The 20524-nt window shown below is 35.3% G+C and overlaps 1 long non-coding RNA gene across 1 annotated transcript in view; it reads left to right on the top strand.

Annotated features, from left to right (window-relative positions):
* Positions 1-20524, top strand: part of LOC145538458 (uncharacterized) — an 86315-nt gene that overhangs the window by 25553 nt on the left and 40238 nt on the right. The window contains exon 3 of the long non-coding RNA XR_014076871.1: positions 19169-19225. This is a non-coding gene — a long non-coding RNA (uncharacterized LOC145538458). The remainder of the gene's footprint in view (positions 1-19168; positions 19226-20524) is intronic.

Below are 20524 nucleotides of genomic sequence, written 5' to 3'. Positions count from 1 at the left end.
ATCCAGACACAGTGCAATGTCTTTTCAAAAAAGATTGTATTAGAAAATACTTTTAAAGTTCTCAAAAAATTCAGTCATGTTTTACAGCAAATATTTCTTGAATTTGAAAGATAATGTTATATTTGTATTATCTGCTCAATTATAAGATGACTTTGGCATAATATCTTTATGAAAAGATAAAAACTATTACTATATTATTTCTCTAATAGGGCACCAAAGGCACAGGCCATAAGAGAAAAAACAAACAAATTGGACTTCATGAAACTTCTAAAATTTGTGAACCCATTGATAATGTCAACAGAGAAAAAGGCAACCCACAACATGGGAGAAAATATTTGCAAATTATATATCTAACAAAAGATTAACATGCAGAATACACAGAGAATTCCTATAATTCAAAAATTAACAAAACAACTTTATTCAAAAATAGGCAATGAATTTGAACAGGCATTTCTCCAGAGAAGATATACAAATGGCAATAATCACACATAAAGATTTTTAACATCAAAACTTTAACAAGATACCATCTCATACCCATTAGGATGGCTACTAAAAAAAGAAAGAAAATATCAAGGGTTGGCACAGAGGTAGAGAAATTAGAACACTTTATACTATTGGTGGGAATTGAAAGCAGGGTCTCAAAGAGATATGTATAACAATATTCATAGCAGCATTATTAACCATATGTATAACCATATTGATAGTAGCATAGCTAATAGCTATTCATATGGAAGCAACCAAGAGTTAGTTCATGGATACACGAATGGATAAACAAAATGTACATATGCATACCATGGACTGTCATTTGACCCTCAAAAGGAAGGAACTTCTTACATACATCATATGGGTGAAACTTAGGGACATTATACTAAGTAAAATAAGTCAGCCACACACAAACATACACATACACATAAAAACATACTGTATGATTCCACTTATAAAAGATATGAATACTTAGAGTACTCAAAATCATAGAGACATAAAGTATAAAGTATCTATGGGACATCCAGAAAGCAATTAGATGTCAGATTGTCAGTGAAGTGGACTGGGATAGAAATGAACTTTAAACTCAATGAAAATGTTAGTTGCTCAGTCATGACTGACTTTGCGACCCCATGGACTATAACCTTCCAGGCTCCTCTGTCCTTGGAGTTCTCCAGGCATGACAATACTGGAGTGGGTTGCCATTCCCTTCTGCAAAGGATCTTCCTGTCTTGGGGATAGGTCCCTAAATAATTAATTTCTCCCCCAATTTATTCTTATACTTATTTTCTCTATCTTGATGTTAGTATCTTATCCAATTTATCTTCCAAGACAACAACTCTTCTTTCCCTTCCCCAAACCTGACTGATTCCCCCATTTAATTGTACATCAGTAACTTCTCTTCATTCTAACTCTCACTCAGCCTAAATTCTCTCTCCTGGGTTCCTGCAATGCTTCCTCAGGGGGACTTCTTATCTCATTTCTTCTGCCCCCTCCTAATCTGTCTTCCAAACTACTTTCAGCACTACCTTTAAAAAAACATTTTTCTGTTGCTTCTCACCTAGTTGGTGTCATCAGTGATTCTTTATCACTATCAGGATAAAAATCTATTTATTAGCATGATCCTGTTTCCTTTTCTAGACTTATCCGTTGCTACCTTCCCCCTTAAGGAACGTTTTAAATTATCTTTGTTTCTCCTAACATGAAGTGTGGTAAAAGCAGGCACTAAATATTTTTCAAGTGAAAGAATAAAGAAAGCATATTTCCCTTAACAAATAGTATTGTTTTATGCTCCTTAGTCTTCAGCACAAGTCTAGAAAATCTTTACACTCCATACATACTGCTGCTCTCCACTGTCTTATCTAATGCTCACTTATTTGTGCTTCTGTATTCAGTTCAAGTATCACTTCCTTAGATATACCTTCACTCACCCCTACCTAATAATAATAAAGTAAATGAATTTCTCCTCTTCATGACCTTATCACTGTGATGCTATTCCAAGTAGCAGCAAGCAATTGTACTTAGTCTGTTTAACATATATTCTTTCTTAACAGGCTTGAGGATAATAATTAAATCAATTCATACATTCCCAAGGTGTGGCATAGAAATTACTAAGCAATAACATAGTAAGCGTACAACAAAGGATTTCTCAAAGAGTAAAGAAATAAAAGTGTAAATCAAAATATAAGAAATTTGGTAAGGGAGATGTACAACATGTATCATTATAGTAGAGCTAGTATCTATTAGAGTAAATATTTTCAAATGTTCTAACTATTAACATAGGTGTATTCTTGATGTGGTATGCTGCGCTTTCAAGAAATAAAGAATAATTAATGATCAATAATCTTGCAACCCTAGGATTTTTGAAAAATATTCTGAAAACCTAGAACTAACCACAAGAAGAGTGACACAAATAGAAAAGAATAAAACAAATAGGAAAAAGAGACATTTCTCCTATAAAAACAGAAAGTCTAATTTTATCCAAAAATAGAATTGAAACACATTCTTCAAATTCAAAAATCTTGGTTTTGACTTCTATTGCTTGTTTTTCTAAATCTCTTCTCATCTTACAACAGAAGTCTCAGGGTACCATTTCATGGTCTAAACACTAAAATAGCCTGACCAATTTCTAGACCAAACATACTTTGCTAAGCTTTTTATATCAGGATGCAAATGCTTGCCCAAAAGTAACTCTTAACTGCTCATCCATCACAAAACAGTGGGTAAGAAGAAGTAGCTGGGTTCCGGGTATGCATAAGCTTTGCTCTGAGGAGGCCAAGATTGATTTTAAACAGGACACATTCATTCAGTGGTAAGTCAGAATGTTCATATGAGAAAGGAGAGAAGAATATTTGTAAGATTAAGAACAAAAGAGTATCAGAGTGTCTGGCATATAGTAGATGGTGGATAAATGTTTGTTAAATACGTCTGTTGATTATTTGTGATTGAATAAAATAGAATATATTTGTTAATTCCTATTTACTATCCTTTTGTAACAGAGAAGATTTGAAAAGCAATCGTTACCTTTAAAAAAGTGTCTTTTCCTTACAGAATGACTCAGTAGTGATTCCTTCTCTGAGAAATGAACACTATGAAATTATTCTTATGAGAACAAATCGTTGCATGTGAAATCTATAAAGTTAAATGTTACTTGGATTATTGTTACTTGAATTACCCAACACACACACAGTATTCCATATATAATTAGTAAGTTTATCCCTCAAATGTTAAGGAGAAAGTGAAGTTGAGATAGTACCTACAAGGGAGTAAAAAGAGTAGTTAAGAGTTCAAGGAGGAATGTTTTTGAGGAGACCCACGAACAAGCAGGGAAGAGAGGACTCCTATGGTGGGGAGGTCCCTACAGCTGGAACAAATATCTGAGACAACTTTCACTGTATCTCATGGCTTTGCCTAATTTAGAATTCAAGACATTGATCACACCCCCAGCTCTCAACTATGCCTGTCTTAAGATGAATCAGCTTTCTATGGATCCCTTTCACTTCACAATTTTCTGAAGATCACATCTTATGAGGCTCCAGGGAGCCCCTTAGACTTGTAATCCTAGGGCATTCATTTCTTAGTTACCTCTCTAAGAACTTAATGCCAAAAAGGAGTAATTCATCCATTCCACCCTTCTATCTTCTGTTTTCTATTTTCCCATTATGGGAAGAATGAGAAATCTAAAACCTCATTTAGAGCCCCTCCTGTAATTTTTAGTTTATCTGTAAATACCCTTAGGAAAAAAATGATCTGCTAGAAAGAAAATCTAAGGACATATCAATGGCTATTTGACATCCAAATAGTCTGCTTATAGCTTTCCAGTGCTTAGGAGACAAGCTCCAAGAAGAGACAAGCATGGTTTTTCCAAAGACCCCATAACAGACAAATAACTTTCCCTCAGCCTGCACCTGATCACCACTGAATGTGAAGGTCCTTCTTTTGTCCCTTAAGATGTTGAGTGCTCTTATTCTATGATTAATTGAAATATTTTGTTCCATAATTTGTTGAGGGCTTACTGAGTAAAGACCAGATGCCAAGACATAAGTAACATATGTTATTTCCCCTGTTTTGCAGGAAAATTTTTAGATGAAGTTCTTCCATATCTAGGCCAAAGATTTTCTTCATATTTATAGTGCTACCACTCAATGAAAATTGTACAAAGCATTTTAGATGTGTTTATTCTACCTTTGGGACTTCCCAGGTGGCTCAATGGGTCAAGACTCCCCTGCAATGCAGGAGATATAGGTTTGATCCCCTGGTCAAGAAGATTCCCTGGAGGAAGGCATGGCAACTCACTCCAGTATTCTTGCCTGGAGAATCCCATGGACAGAGGAGCCTGGCAGGCTATAGTCCATAGGGTCACAAAGACTTGTACATAACTGAGCGTGCGTTCGCATGCATTCCACCTTTATGAGTCAAGATTATTTTTCTGTCTACCACTATACTAGTTTAACCCATCTTTGGAACATCCACAAACAGATCATAAAAAATTATCATCAGCAGAAAAGAAGATTAAAAATTTAAAACCAGAAAACAACCAAGGCTTGATCTAAACTTTATCTTGGTTATTGACAAGTTTATATTTCAGTGCCAAGATGATTGGTAGGGAGGGTATGGAGGAAAAAAAAGAGTAAATGATGGTGTATGTTTTCTTTTTGGTTTTGATCATTTTAATTCTATTCCTCAAATAGCTCCAAAAGCACATTCCCCCTTTATCGTGCCTTTCTTTTACATTTTAGTTATCGTCCCTCCTTGTAGCCTTCATTTTCCATTTCCGGCTACAAATGTTTGAGTTTGTAGAGAGAGGAGAAAACTGAGGCTTAGGAAAGCTTAATAATGAGAAAAAAAATGATTTCAGAGCTATTAGTTTAGTTTTGGCCATGCAAAGGCCAACTCCAAATGTTATTTGGGTTTCTATAAAGCTAATTTTATTTAGCCATGAGAAAGCTTTTATTAAATAAAAATAAGATTTTTTAATCATCAAAATGATGAAATCATCAAAATGGCTGTATGAGTTTTCTACCATCTTTTTCCCCAGAAAAAAATAGATTTTTAACAATTGTCCATGAGAGCATTTGTGGATTTCCAGAGTTCAGTGGAGAAGATCCAGTATATCAAAGGAGTAAAAAAAGCCTGAGATTAGATACACTGCTGCTAAGTCGCTTCAGTCATGTCCGACTCGGTGAGACCCCATAGACGGCAGCCCACCAGGCTCCCCCATCCCTGGGATTCTCCAGGCAAGAACACTGGAGTGGGTTGCCATTTCCTTCTCCAATGCATGAAAGTGAAAAGTGAAAGTGAAATCGCTCAGTCGTGTCCGACTCTTAGCGACCCCATGGACTGCAGCCTACCAGGCTCCCCCGTCCATGGGACTTTCCAGGCAAGAGTACTGGAGTGGGGTGCCATTGCCTTCTCCATTAGATACACTAAAGAGGTCAAAAGAAGCAGTTTCGCTTTACCTGTGTCACTTTCCCCAGGGTGCACAAACTGTCAAGAGAGACCTTGTTGGCCCATGGATTTCTGCCAAAGAGAAACTAGGAACATATGAGTGAGCACCTGATTTTCCCAGCTGTGTGTGACCCTGCCATTTCTTTCTTGCCCATCCATAATACTGCTTCATGAGCTGCACAGCTGAGGGGCAGTGAGTGGCTGGGAGAACAGTGTCTTGGGCTAAGAATGAAACACATTGAAGAAATGCAGATCCTAATAACTGCTTTGCAGATGCCATCAGGAAGGCCATCCATGAGCCTCTGGAGCTGCTTCACCTGCAGATCATCCCAGCTTGCCCATGGGTTCCTCCAACACTCCACACACCTCACTCCCACCACCTCTCCCCCACGCCCCAAGCTAGCTCCCTATGTGCACCCCTAACATCAGTGAAAGTGAGCCTTTGCAGACAACTAGTGAACATATGCAGAAAGAGGCTCAACTCTGTAGGTTTGGGGAAAAGTACACAAAGCTGAGCATTCAGCACCACCCTAGAGAAAGCAAATAAGACACAATGAGCACCTGGCCTGGCTTACAGAATCCAGAGAAGACATATAATCTTGAGAATTCCTCAAAAGGGCATAAGAAATGTATGGCAGGTATATCCATATAAAAGGTCTGAGAAAGCCTCAGAATCCTTAATAAAGAAGTATAGAAGAGTTTTTGTATGAGATCAAAGTTAAGTTGCTATCATCTTAAAACAGATGGTTTTATCCATAAGATGTTGTGAACCCCATGGAAATCACAAAGTAAAATCCTACAGCAGATACACAGAAGATAAAGAGAAGGGAATCAAAGCATATCATTACAGAAAATCATTAAGTTACAAGAGAGAGCAAGAGAGGGAGAAAGAAAGAAGGGAACTACTTAAAGTCAAAAAACAATAAAATATCATTAGTAAGTTCTTAACTATCAAGAATTTCTTCAAATGTAAATGGATCAAACTGTCCAATCAAAAGGTACAGAATGGCTAAATGGATTTAAAAAATAAAACACAACTATATGCTGCCTACAATAGACTCATTTTGGCAGGATACACATAGTTTCCACATGGGAGAATGGAAAATAGTGTCTAATGCAAACAGAAACCAAACAGAACAGTGGTAGCTGATCTTATATCAGACAAAACAGACTTTAAGGCAAAAACTGTAACAAGAGACAAAAATGTCATTATGTAATAATAAAGGGCCAACTTATCAAGAGAATATAACAATTCTATGTTTTCCTCTAGGAGTTTTATAGTTTCTGGTCTTACGTTTAGATCTTTAATCCATTTTGAGTTTATTTTTGTGTATGATGTTAGAAAGTGTTCTAGCTTCATTCTTTTACAAGTGGTTGACCAGTTTTCCCAGCACCACTTGTTAAAGAGATTGTCTTTTCTCCATTGTATATTCTTGCCTCCTTTGTCGAAGATAAGGTGCCCATAGGTGTGTGGATTTATCTCTGGGCTTTCTATTTTGTTCCATTGATCTATATTTCTATCTTTGTGCCAGTATCATACTGTCTTGATGATTGCGGCTTTGTAATAGAGCCTGAAGTCAGGCAGGTTGATTCCTCCAGTTCCATTCTTCTTTCTCAAGATTGCTTTGGCTATTCGAGGTTTCTTATATTTCCATACAAATTGTGAAATGATTTGTTCTAGTTCTGTGAAAAATACCCTTGGTAGCTTGATAGGGATTGCATTGAATCTATAGATTGCTTTGGGTAGTATACTCATTTTCACTATATTAATTCTTCCAATCCATGAACACGGTATATTTCTCCATCTGTTTGTGTCCTCTTTGATTTCTTTCATCAGTGTTTTATAGTTTTCTATATATAAGTCTTTTGTTTCTTTAGGTAGATGTATTCCTAAGTAAATATGCACCCAATATCAGAACACCTACATACACTAAATATAATAATCAAATACTAACAAATCTAAAGGGAGAAATAGACAATAATACAATAATAGTGGGGACTTCAGTACTCCACTTCCAACAATGGATATATTATCCATACAGAAAATTAATAAGGAAACATTAGAATTTACACTTTAGATCTAATAAACCTAACAGGTATATACAGAATATTTCATCCAACAACAGCAGAATGCTTATTCTTCTCAAGCACATAATGACCATTCTCCATAATATATCATATGTTAGACCACAAAACAAGATTTATCAAATTGAAGAAGACTGAAACCATACTAAGTATCTTTTCTGACTACAGTAATATGAAACTAGAAATCAATAACAGAAGGAAAATTGGAAAGTTTATCAAATTTGTGGAGATTAAGCAATATGCTATTGATTAGTCAGTGTATCAAAGCACTCAAAAGAGAAATCAAAATTATCTGAAAAAAAAAAAGAACTGAAAATAGCATTCGAACACTTACAGGATGCAGGGGGAAAAAGCAGTTCTAAGAGGGAAGTTTATAGTGATAAATATCCACATTAAGTAAAAAAAAAGATGACAAATAAATTACTTAACTTTATCCTCAACAAACCAGAAAAACATTAAGTCCAAAGTTAAGAGAAGGAAGGAAATAAAATTAGAGCAGAAGTAAATGAAAGAGACCAAAAAAATAACATAAAAGATCAATAAACTAAAACTTGTAAGGTAAATAAAATTGACAAGTTAAGGTAAATAAAATTTCAAAAGGTAAATAAAATTGACAAACATTTAGCTAGACTAATAAAAAAGATTAAAAATTTTTTCTCTAGGATCAAGAATAAGACAGAGATGCCTATTCTTACACCTTTTATTCAACACGGTATTGGAAGTCATGGCCAGAGCAGTTAGACAAGAAAAATAAAAGTTATCCAAATCAGCAAAGAAAAAAATTCAAATTGTCTCTGTTTGAAGATGACATGATGTTATATACAGAAAACCCTAAAGACTTAGCAGAAAACTGCTAAAATTAAAGAACAAATTCAAGAAAGTTGCAGAATAAAAATAAACATACAAATATCTGTTGCACTTCTATATGCCAGCAACAACAACAAAAATACTCTGAAAAAGAAAACCATGTCATTTACAGTAGCATTAAAACAATTTTAAAAAAGTCTTTCGAATACATTTAATCAAGAGGCTGAAAAATCTGTGCACTGAAACATGAAGACACAGATGAAAGAAATTGAAGATACAAATCAAAATTTCATCTTGTGAGCAGAAAGAATTAATATTGCTAATGTCCATACTGCTCAAATCCCTCTATAGATTAAATACTATCTCTATAAAAATTCTAATGTTATTTTTCATGGAAATAGAACAAACAATTCTAAAATCTGTATGAAACCACAAAAGACCCCTTATAGCCAACACGTACTGAAAAAGAAAAAATAAAGTTATGTGCATCACACTTCCTGATTTCAAACTATATTACAAAGCTACAATAACCCAAACTGTGTGGTACTATCATAAAGACAAGCTCATAGATAAATGGAACAGAATTGAGAACCCAGAAATAAACCTATGCATTTACAAACAACTAATACTTTATAAAGGAGTCAAGAATGCTCAATAGAGAAAGGGTAACTCTTCAATAAATGATGCTAGAAAAACTGGATATTCACATGCAAAAGGATGAGACTGGACTCTTAACACTGCTCATGAAAATTAAATGGATTAAAGGCTCAAATGTAAGACTTGAAACTCTAAAACTCCTAGAAGAAAACATAGGGGAAAATCTCCTTGACATTGGTCTTACCAACAATTTTTTGGATATGACACAAAAAGCACAAGCATGTGTACTAAGTCACTTCAGTCATGTCTGACTCTTTGTGACCTCATGGACTGTAGCCCAACAGGCTCCTCTGTCCAAGAGATTCTCCAGGCAAGAATACTGGAGTGTGTTGCCATGCCCTTCTCCAGAGGATCTTCCCAACCCAGGGATCAAACCTGCATCTCCTGCACCTCCTGCACTGAAGGTGGTTTGTTTTACCACTGAGCCACCAAAGAAGTCCCCCAAACACAAGCAACAACAGCAAAATTCAGCAAGTCTGACTATATCAAACGAAAACACTTCTACACAGCAAAAGAAACAGTCAACAAAATGAAAAGACAACAAATGGATCCAGAGAAAATATTTGTAAATATGCCCTCTGGTAAGGGGTTAATATCCAACATATATAAGAAACACATAGGACTCAATATCAAACAAAAAAAATCAATTAAAAACTGGGCAGAAGAACTAAATATACATTTTTCCGAAGAAGATAAACAAATGATCAACAGGTACGTGAAAAGAGGCTCAGCCTCACAAATCATCAAAGAAACGCAAGTCAAAAACACCATGAGATATCACTTTACACTTATTAGAATGGCTATTTTCAAAAAGACAAGAGATAACATATGTTGACAAAGATGTGGCAAAGTGGGAACCCTTGTGTCTTGGTGAGGATGTAAATTGACTCAGCCACTGTAGAAAGTAGTATGAATAGAAATAGAATAGAAATAGAATTACCATGTGATCCAGCAATCCTACTTCTGGGTATATGTCCAAAGAATGAAAACAATAACTTGAAAAAATTATCTGCACACACCTACTCATTGTAGCATTATTCACAATAGCTAAAACATAGAAACAACCTAAGTGTCAGTCCTGAATATTCATTGGAAGGACTGATGCTGAAGCTGAAACTCCAATACTTTGGCCACCTGATGCAAAGAACTGACTCATTGAAAAAGACCCTGATGCTGGGAAAGATTGAAGACAGGAGGAGAAGGAGATGACAGAGAATGAGATGGTTGGATGGCATCACCGACTCAATGAACATGAGTTTGAGTAGGCTCTAGGAGTTGGTGATGGACAGGGAAGCCTGGCATGCTGCAGTCCATGGAGTCACAAACAGTTGGACATGACTGAGCAACCTAATTGCCTGACTGACTGAAGTGTCTGTCAACAGATCAATGGATTAGAAAACATGAGATTTATATGAATATTATTCAGCCATAAAAAGAAGGAAATCTAGCCATTTTTGACAATATGAATTGATCTTGAGAGCATTATGCTGAGTGAAATAAGATAGAGAAAGACAAGTACTGTGTGATATCCCTTATACATGGAATCTGAAAAGTCAACTCACAAAGAGAATAGAATAGTGGTTTCCAGAAGCTGGGAGTGGGGATATGATGAATATTAGTCAGAGAGTGCAAACTTACAGTTATAAGATGAATAAATTCTGGAAATCTAATTTACAACATGATGACTAAAGTTAATAATATTGTATTATGTACTTAAAAGCTGATAAGTGAGAATATCTTTAATGGTTTTACTACGTTACACATTCAAAAAGGTAACTATAGGAGGTTATGGATGTGTTAACCAAGATTATTGTGGTAATAACAGTATTTACATATATCAAATCATCACATCGTACACATTAAACTTATATAGTATTATATATTAATTATATCTCAATAAAGTTGGGGGGGAAGAAATGCAAATATATTTTCTTTTCATCAAAAGAAATGTATTAGGATTTTTAAAGTAATAGTCACTACCAGGTAAAGGGCGCACTAGACTTCTGTATGATCTTTGCAATTTCCTAAGAATCTAATTCAAAATAAAAAGTTTAAAAAATAATAAACAAGAGAAAGCAGTATGCAAAATATTAATTCTTACTGAATTTAATAATGGGTATTAAATATAGGCAAAATGGGTAAAATATATGTATAATTTAAATATTAAATATAGATACAGGTGTTCATTGTGTTATTCTTTTTACTCATCTATATGTTTGGAAATTTCATAATAAAATTTTGAAAATAAAAAGAAAACTTTCATTTAAAAGAAGTAAAAAATTATTACTCAAACCTGGAATTCATTCATTTTAATTGTGTTTACATATCTATTCTGTTATAAACTGATTTGGATCCATTTAGCTTCTGCATATATACCATGTTTGTCTAAATGGATGATGACAGACAATTAATACTCAGGAAAAAAGTGAAAGAAAAATTATGAGAAAAAATAAATGCACATAAGTCAATTTAAGTCTTCAAAATTCACTTTAAAATGTCTTTCTTAGGGCTATTTTATGAAATGAATTTCCTACTTATCCCGTTTCAATGTGTAATATTCAGTACTTGATCCCATTTTTTTTTTTTTTTTTTTTTTACCATTTTCAAGACTTCAGAACACTAAATCCAAGTGGATTTTGTTTGGCTTTAGTTAGAAATTTCAGGCTAAAGTTTGCATCCTGCTAAGCTTTATTGCTAAAGTCCTTTAAAAACCTAAAGCATCCAAACTATGTGTAACAATCTCACTTGCCACAGAGAAGACTGATAAAGAAGACTTCGAGAATAAAAATCAATAAACAAAGATAAAAAGTACACTCAAAGTAGTCTGGAAATAATCAGTTTTCCTGTATCTTCATAAATAAACCATGTCTGAAAAAACCCAGATTAATTTCACCTCCCCCTAGTTGAACCACTTCTCAACTTCTTTCAACATCTATGAAAAAATCATTCAATCTGTAACACAAAAGACCTACTTGACTTTTAACAAAATTGCTCACTTCCCATATGCAAATAATATTTTTCAAAACATCACTATAAAAGAGTAACACATATCAAGGAAAATGAAAACCTTTAATTAAAATTTAGAGAAAGGGCAACAGGGTAGTCTCAGGAATGCAAAATACTTCTGTTTATTTTCTATGGGTCCTTGTTAGGTTTGCCTTGCTGTTTCTAGCAGTTTGAACAACTAAGGGTTCAAGAATATATTTACAATTTCTCCTCTGGTCTGAGTTAAAACTCCTGCATGCCCTGCAGTTTAGCATTTTATCTATAGAGTTGTTGTCAGTCTCTCCCCTTGAAAGCAAGAATAATAATTTTTAAGAGCTTTAGAATAGGAAAAAATAGGTGCAGATATCAGAGCATTTATTGCTGAATAGGAAATTATGCAATTGTTTTTTTTTTTTAAAGCCATGTTTAAAGAGAAACTTTTAAAAAGCTGTTATAATACAGCAAAACCTGTACCAAAGCAAGCTGAGTGACCTGGATTTCCTTTGCTTTTTCATATAAAATTTGTCAATAAAAAAAAATCCACAACTTTTTATTCCATTGTTATAAAGAAGTGAAGACAAATTCTCAGGGCATAAAACCAACACACTGATGAAAAATAAACGCTCAGCAAGAGAAAGTTAACAGACCATGTGCCCTAGCCCTGATTTATATCAACATCGTATTATTAGTGTTTCCCTTTATGAGAGGGATGGAAGGAGAGAGGGAGGAAATAAGGAACTAGAAAGAAAGAAGTAACAAACTGTTATGATTGTAATTCAGAATTTCATACGTACATTTAATGTTCAGAAAAATATGGATCCCCAGTTTTACAGCTATCTCTAATATCAGTGAAGGAGGAAACAGACAGAACAGGCTCCATCTTCAAAGCAGGACTCCATCTTGGGCCGGACTGTGGACTTTGAGCTATATGCCCAGTATCTATGGAAACGACACACCAACTGGAAAATCAGACCCCACTAGATGGAAGAGCCCCAGGGCTCGAACCTAGACTCTCGCCTAAAAGAATACCCTTATTATTTACGTAACTGAGTAGAATCATAAATTCTATTATGCTTATTGAGGTATGACCACAGGCCCATTGATAATAGTCCACTGTTAACTACCTAGGCTTAAGGCATATGAATCACAGATTAACTTTGATTGTATCTTTCTTTTCCTTTGTTCAGACTAGTTTCGGGGAATTTGGGGAGGTGGGTTTGGGCATGTACTTAGGGTATATAAGGTTTTCACAACTGGTCGGGGTCCTTGGCTAAGAGGAGACTCTGCCTTGGGCTCACTGGTGTAATAAACTGCACTCCACTATCTGCATTGTCCTGAGTGAGTTTGTTTTCCCGGAGCGCATGGCTACACATCAACCAGCTAGGACTTAGTATTTTTAGCTGATCTTTCTTGTCCAGGGTAGGACTGAAAATTACTTACAAAGCTATGTAAAATGCAGATTTCAAAACCCATTCCAAGATTAATGAATCTCCAAAGTTAAGAAACAAGAATATATATATATATATGTATATGTTTTATTTTTTGCTTAACTTTTAAACTGTAGTTGATTTATAATGTTTCAGGTGTACAGAAAAGTGATTCAGAAATATATAATTATTTTTCAGATTCCTTTCCTTTCTAAGTTATTACAAGATATTGAATAAAGTTCCCTGTACTACATGGTAGGTCCTTGTTGTTAATCTATTTTATTTATAGTAAAGTATATCTGTTAATCCCAAATTCCTAATTTATCACTCCCCAACCTCTTTCCTTTGGTAACCACAAGTTTGTTTTACATGTCTATTGCATATATTTTTAAAAAGAAAAGATAAATCACAAGGGATTCAGATTACATCTTGGTTAAAAACCTAGTGCTACTAAAAATCCAGAGAACCAACTGAAAAGGTAAAAGAATTCAGCAAGGTAAGTGAATATAAAATTAATGTATAGAAATTTTTTAAACTTCATGCATCTTTAAGATAAATTGTCACAAGTAAAATAAGCAAATAAAATAACAACAAAAATATAAAACATCTAGGAATAAAATTAAATAGAAACCTTCAAGATCTCTCCGGAAGAAACTTTAAAATTCTCCTGCAGGACACAAAATAAGACAGAAAAAAATAGAAAGCCCGTGTCCTTTGGAAGGAAGATTCAACACCATGGAAACACCCAGCAAGATAAACAAGCTGATTCTAAAGTTCATATAGAAAAGTAACAAAGAGAAATCACTAGGGAAACTCAAGAGTATTGAGTGATTATCAGTTTTTCAGAAGTAAAAGCATATTATAAAACTATAATAATTAAGCCAGTACATGTAATGTCATAAAGCTACAATTAAAAGCATATAATTTGCTATAATAATAGAAAACTAATAGTGGGAAAAGGAAATCCAGTAATAGGTGAAACACACAAAGAGACATTGTATATTAATTACAATAAAAGCAACATTTCAAATCAGTGAAGAAAATGCCATTTATTCATAAATGCTGTCATCAACAATAAAAAGTATAAATCTACTAGATGAAAATATGGAAGGAGCATATAAAATAAACTTGGAGTGAAAATTTTCTAAATGTAACACAAAACTGAGAAGCTAAATAAAAGATTGATAACTTCAACTACCAAAAATTATATCAAGGTCAAAAAGAAAATCTATAGAAGGCAAAATAAAATTAGGAAAATTATCTACAACTCATATCACAATGTGAAGTCCTCAAATAACTTAACCACATGCAGCTACAGATTTTTTCCTCTTGTCAGATTGGCAAATATCACAAACTGTTATTTTCAAAAAAAAAAAATGTCTAGCCAAAGTGTGGAAAAAACAGGCATTTCCGTATATTACCAGAGGGAGAATAAATTGAAGCAGTCATTGAGAAGGGTGATTTAAAAATGGCAATTCAAATAAAAAATGTGCGTATCCTTTGACCCAGAAAAACTACTTCTATAAATATAATCTGATTTATATTTGGAACCGATATATGCACAAGTTATTCATTTTAGCATTGCTTATAAGATCAGAAGGTTGAAAACAACCTAAATCTCTATTACTGAGGATCTAGCTAAATAAATTGTGGGGACACTTTTATGCAATGAAATAGTCAGCCAGAATTTAAAAGAATAAGATGTATCTATGTAGACTGTTATAGTGGAAAATCAAGGTGCCAAGCACTGTGTTTATTCTATTATTTTCATGTAGCATATATACTTTTGTGTGAAATAGAATATCTCCAAAGTATACACAAAATTGGTAGTAGTGCTTTCTTCTTGGGAGGAAGGTTAAGTAGCTTCAGAGAAAGAGTGGGAGGAAATTTTACTGTTCATTGTATATGGTTTTGAATATTTTTATTTTTATAATACTTATTCAATGAAAAAAATGAATCAGAACTCTAAAAACCAACACCTTACTCCTGCCTGAGGGTTAACCAGCTTGTTTTTCAGACACAGCCTCTTTAAAAAGAAGAATGACAACACTCAAGGCAGAGCTGTCCAGGAAATGCCAAATTGGTCTGTTAAAACAGTGATCTTGAATTACACATTCTCAGCTACTGCGCCTGACTGGCTCCAGTATTGGCTGGCCTTCTTTCAGGTCTCCTGGCTGAAATGACTTCCATTGCTCCTGCTTCGTGATTGCTTTAAGCTGGCTTGTCTGAGATCTATAAGTCAGCTTGTTTACTCCCTCCAATGATAGCTTCATTCTCATCTACATTCTTGAAACAAGCAGTACTTTATCCCACCATCTACCTTGGATTACTCATCACAGTCCCTTTGACCTAGCCCCAGCTCAGTTTCCCACCTTCTATTCCTATGTCTACAGAATAGTCAGGCATGTGGGCAGGCAGTCCCCTTCTCACTCCGATTCCCAATTTAGTTACTAGCCTTCCCTCAGCCTCCTCTTCCCTAGGGATAGATGTCTTCTCCTCAGTTAAGAGGAGAAGAATTTCATGCAGGGCAATCACATGTCTACTGGTATGTACAGTATAGACAGTGGATCACAAAGAACAGGTGTGGGAGGTACAAGAGGAGGTGGTTAAGTCAGTTAGAATTCTTCTACTAAGATCCAGAGAACAACAAACAAGACCTTGGAAGAGAGTTGAGGGAGAAAATGAAAAGTGAGTGAATTTCTAAATTTTTTAGACTAAGAGATGTTACTGATATCTAGAATACCAGGGGCAGCTATCGAGGAGAACTATGATCCTTGGTATCTGGCTTGTATAACAAGAAAGAAGTTGGTGCTTTCCTGATATGGGAAAAAGCAAGACACAAAAGGGCAGAGCAACACCCAGAGTTTGAGATGCTTTAACAAAACCTGGCAGGAAGTAGGGTAGGTATTTGGGTATAATAGCCAATAGTTATTGATGACTTAACTGCACTCTAGATCTAAGTGGCTTTATATATATATAAGAGGTTTATATATCATTATGGACTGGCTATTTGTTTATGTCATCCCCAAAATTCATATGCTGAAGTCCTAACCCCTCATATAATGGTGTGCCCTCAGTCATGTCTGACTCTCTACAACGCCATGGACTGTAGCCTGCAGACTCATCTGTCCATGGAACTTTACAGGCAAAAATACTGGAGTGGGTAGCCACTTCCTACTCCAGGGATTGAACCTGCATCTCTTGTGTCTCTTGCATTGGCAGGCAGATTCTTTACCACTGTACCACTTGAGAAGCCCAAATATAATGGTATAAAGAGGCAAAACGTTGGTGAGGTAATTAGACCATGAGGGTGAAGTTCTCACTAATGAGGTTAGTGCCCTTATAAGAGACAAAAGAGCTTGCCTTTCCTTTCTGATCTGGAAGATACAGAAGACAGCCATTCGCAAACCAGGAAGGGGTCCCTCATCAGGCAGTGGATTTACTGGTATCTTAATCTTGGAATTTCCAACCTCCAGAAAGCATACCTTTCACCAGTACTGTAAGAAATGTTTGTTGTTTACTCATCCTGTGGTATTGTATTATAGCAGCACAATCTAAGATGTAAGTAATTCAGGCTACATAACTCCTGGTGTTATATATTAATATTAAGCCATCTTTTCTGCCCTAACTCATTTAATCCTCAAAACAAATGTACAAGTTTTGTACTATTATTAAACACATGAAAAAACTAGAACATACAGAGGTTAAGAAATTTGCCCAAGTTCATCATGTAGCTGAAGAGGGGCAGAGCCAGGGTTTAAATTTGGGTGGTTCCTAAATTGCACTCAGGGAAGAGGTCCCATACAGAGAAATCCATGGTGGAGTCAGTCAATAAATGGTATTTATAACTATGAAAATGGATTGACACAGTTTAAGAAGAGCATGTTGTTAAAGGAGAATGCAAGTCCTGTGGAAAGCAAACGACTTAAGGGCAATTAGAGAAGGAGGATTTAGAATAGGTGAAGGAAAAAAGATCAAAAATATAGGAAGAAAACTCAGGGATTTGATGCCCTGCCAATGTCATTGTGTATTCACAATGGTCAGCTTTGTCTAAAGCTTCTAGGAGAAGGAAAAAAAAAAAAAGAGGAAAGGCAAAGGAAAGAAATGTATAAAAATATCAAATATGCTTGTCATAATACGGTAGAGGGCAAGGGGTAGAATCTCAAGTCTTAGGTAACAAGTCAGAGTCTCATTTTTCAGATGAAAAGCTGAATGTCTTGCTTAGATTTAGTAATCATAGTTTCCAAAATATATAGTTGAATTTATGGGACAACTAAATTGAAGGGTATTCCAAAAACTCCAAAGCATAGTGTCCATAATCACACGAGGCATATGAGTATAGGCTCCCTCAAGGAAGGAGTTTCCCTTTTACTTCCCAAGCCTGGGACACAGTAGACACTCAAAAATGACTTGATAATATTGAACATAGCACAGAAAGATTCATTTAGAAGATAAGTAATTTTGAGGAAAATAATGTTACTTTACTAATTTCTTTTTATTTTTAATGTCACCAGATTTTCAAAGTTTGCAGTCTCAGAATTAGACTAGTTTCATAAAGTTTTCCTCATTATGTTTTTCCCCAATCCCATACCAGTCAAATAAAATAAATCTCAGTTCTGCTAACATAGCTCAAATTATGAATTTGGGTCTTTTTTACAGAGCAGAGTTCAACTTTTGAAAGAGTTTTAATACCACATCATAAAGTAACAAATGTTCAGTAATGTTTGACATTTCAAAAGCTAGTACATAGAACTGTAAATTTCAGATCTATAAGGGGAACATGTAGATTTTTAATTATAACAATTTCATTAACTTCAAGAAGTGTACTCAACCACACAGAAACATTTCTTTCTTATAGTTATTTGGGAACTAAAGAAATACGTATGCATCACCACAATCTTCCTTAAAAGGAAATTTCAAGTCTTTCAGAGACAGAACGCCATCTCTTCTGTTTTTAAGTATAGAAACATTTCACTGATTTTCCACAAAATGTTTTCATTAGAGTCAGGGAGATCTTGGATTTTTAACCTGTCCTCTTTCAAAAAGAGATGGAAAAAATGTTTAATGCATGACTACTAAGAATTTTGTGAAAGACTTTCACACTAATGTATAAAGAATTCCCAAATGTCATTTATTTGATACCTTTTTTCTTTGACATGGGAAAAAAGAAGTGGCAGAATCGAAAAAATTATTGAAAACAAATAGACTGACCTATGCTTAGCCTGTCTCCACATTGTCAGGTTGAGATGAAAGCTCCAACAGAGTCCCCAAGAATCCCATGTCTGCATGGGTTCTCAGTACACCGCATGTGCCCAAGAGAAGAAAAACAAAACTGAGGGAGAAATAGAAAAAAATGTGTAATTGGTAATTTTTTTTCTTCTAATGAAGACAGCAAATAAAGGTGTTGCCCTTCACTCCTCCTCTTGAGGCCAACTGAATGGATCAAAACAGTAAAAAATAGGGAAGGAAATATCATCTTCAATAGGTCAGGGAAATGGCCATGTTTTCAATACATGAGTCAGGACACAAATCTGCTAAACTGTGAAGGATAATAAAAGAAAATGTGTGCTACATCAGACTTGGAGGAGGATACAGTTCCCTCTCAAAATGGATGTCATGACCCAGCTTATCCAATAATTTCCAGAATTCATAGGAAAATGAGTAATAAAGGCATGATCAGGTCACAGGGTCCAAAAGAGTCACAGGTTGATACTACAGAACACGGAGCAGAGATGAAGGAGAAATCATGTTGACATAACCATTTTTGTTCTTTCTAGATGGGCCTCTCAGCTGTGGAAGATGGGTAGAGGGAAAGCAAGGCAGCATGGAATGTGGTAAGACACACGCAGGTGGCACTAGTGATGAAGAACCCACTTGCCAGTGCAGATAGACATGAGATACACAGGTTCAGTCCCTGTTTTGGAAGATCCCCTGGAAAAGGGCACAGAAACCCATTCTACCATTCTTTCCTGGAGAATCCCATGAATAGAGGAGCCTGGCAGGCTACGGCCCATCAGGTCACACAGAGTCAGACACAACTGAAGCAACTTAGCATGCATGCATGCAAAAGGACAAACAAAGAACATGCAACTTTATTGTGAGAATGCCATACTCTTAAACAGAGAACAGCAGAAAGGACGTAAAATGTTTGAAGAAAGGGTGCTTGCTGCTACACATGTAACTGGTAACTAAGACCTAGTTTTTGTAAGTTTTTACAAATGCTTAAACAGATTTAGTTTATTTAAGTTTTTATTTTATATTGGAGTATAGTCAATTAATGATGTTGTGATAGTTTCAGGTAGACAGCAAAGGGGCTCAGCTATACATATATCTGTATCCATTTTCCCCTAAACTCCCCTCCCATCCAGGCTGCCACAAAACATTGTACAGAGTTCCCTGTGCTATACAGTAGGACCTTGTTGATTATCCATTTTATTAATAAATATAGCATCAGGTACATATGGATCCCAAACTCCCTAACTATCCCTTCTTCCCATCCTTCCCCTTAGCAACAGTAAGTTTATTCTCTAAGTCTGTGACTCTATTTCTATTTTGTAAATAAATTCATTTGTACAATTTCTTTTTAGATTCCATATATAAGGGATGTCATATGATATTTCTCTTTGGCTTACTTCACTCACTATGACAATCTCTAGGTCCATTGACATTGCTGCAAATGGCATTATTTCATTCCTTTTAATGGCTGAGTAATATTCCATTGTATGTATGTACACATCTTCTTTATCCATTCCTCTGTTGATAGATATTTATGTTGCCCTCATGTCTTGGCTCTTGTAAACAGTGACGCAATCAACAATGGAGTGCATGTGTCCTTTTGGACTATGTTTTTCTCTGGATATATGGCCAGAAGTGGGATTGCTGGATCATATGGTTCAATCAGTTGAGTTCACTCAGTCTTGTCCGACTCTTTGTGACCCCACGGACTGCAGAACACCAGGCTTCCTGTCCATCACCAGCTGCCAGAGCTTGCTCAGATCCATGTCCATCTAGTGGATGATGCCATCCAACCAACTCATTCTCTGTCGTCCCCTTCTCCTCCTACCTTCAATCTTTCCCAGCATTAGGGTCTTTTCCAATGAGTCAGTTCTTTGCATCAGGTGGCCAAAGTATTG

Source organism: Giraffa tippelskirchi, chromosome 2 (genome assembly GCF_054371585.1).
Source record: "Giraffa tippelskirchi isolate mGirTip1 chromosome 2, T2T-mGirTip1v1.2.pri, whole genome shotgun sequence".
Classification (NCBI taxonomy): domain Eukaryota; kingdom Metazoa; phylum Chordata; class Mammalia; order Artiodactyla; family Giraffidae; genus Giraffa; species Giraffa tippelskirchi.
The sequence above is the reverse complement of the archived record's forward strand: the minus strand, read 5'-3'. Positions and strand labels throughout refer to the sequence as shown.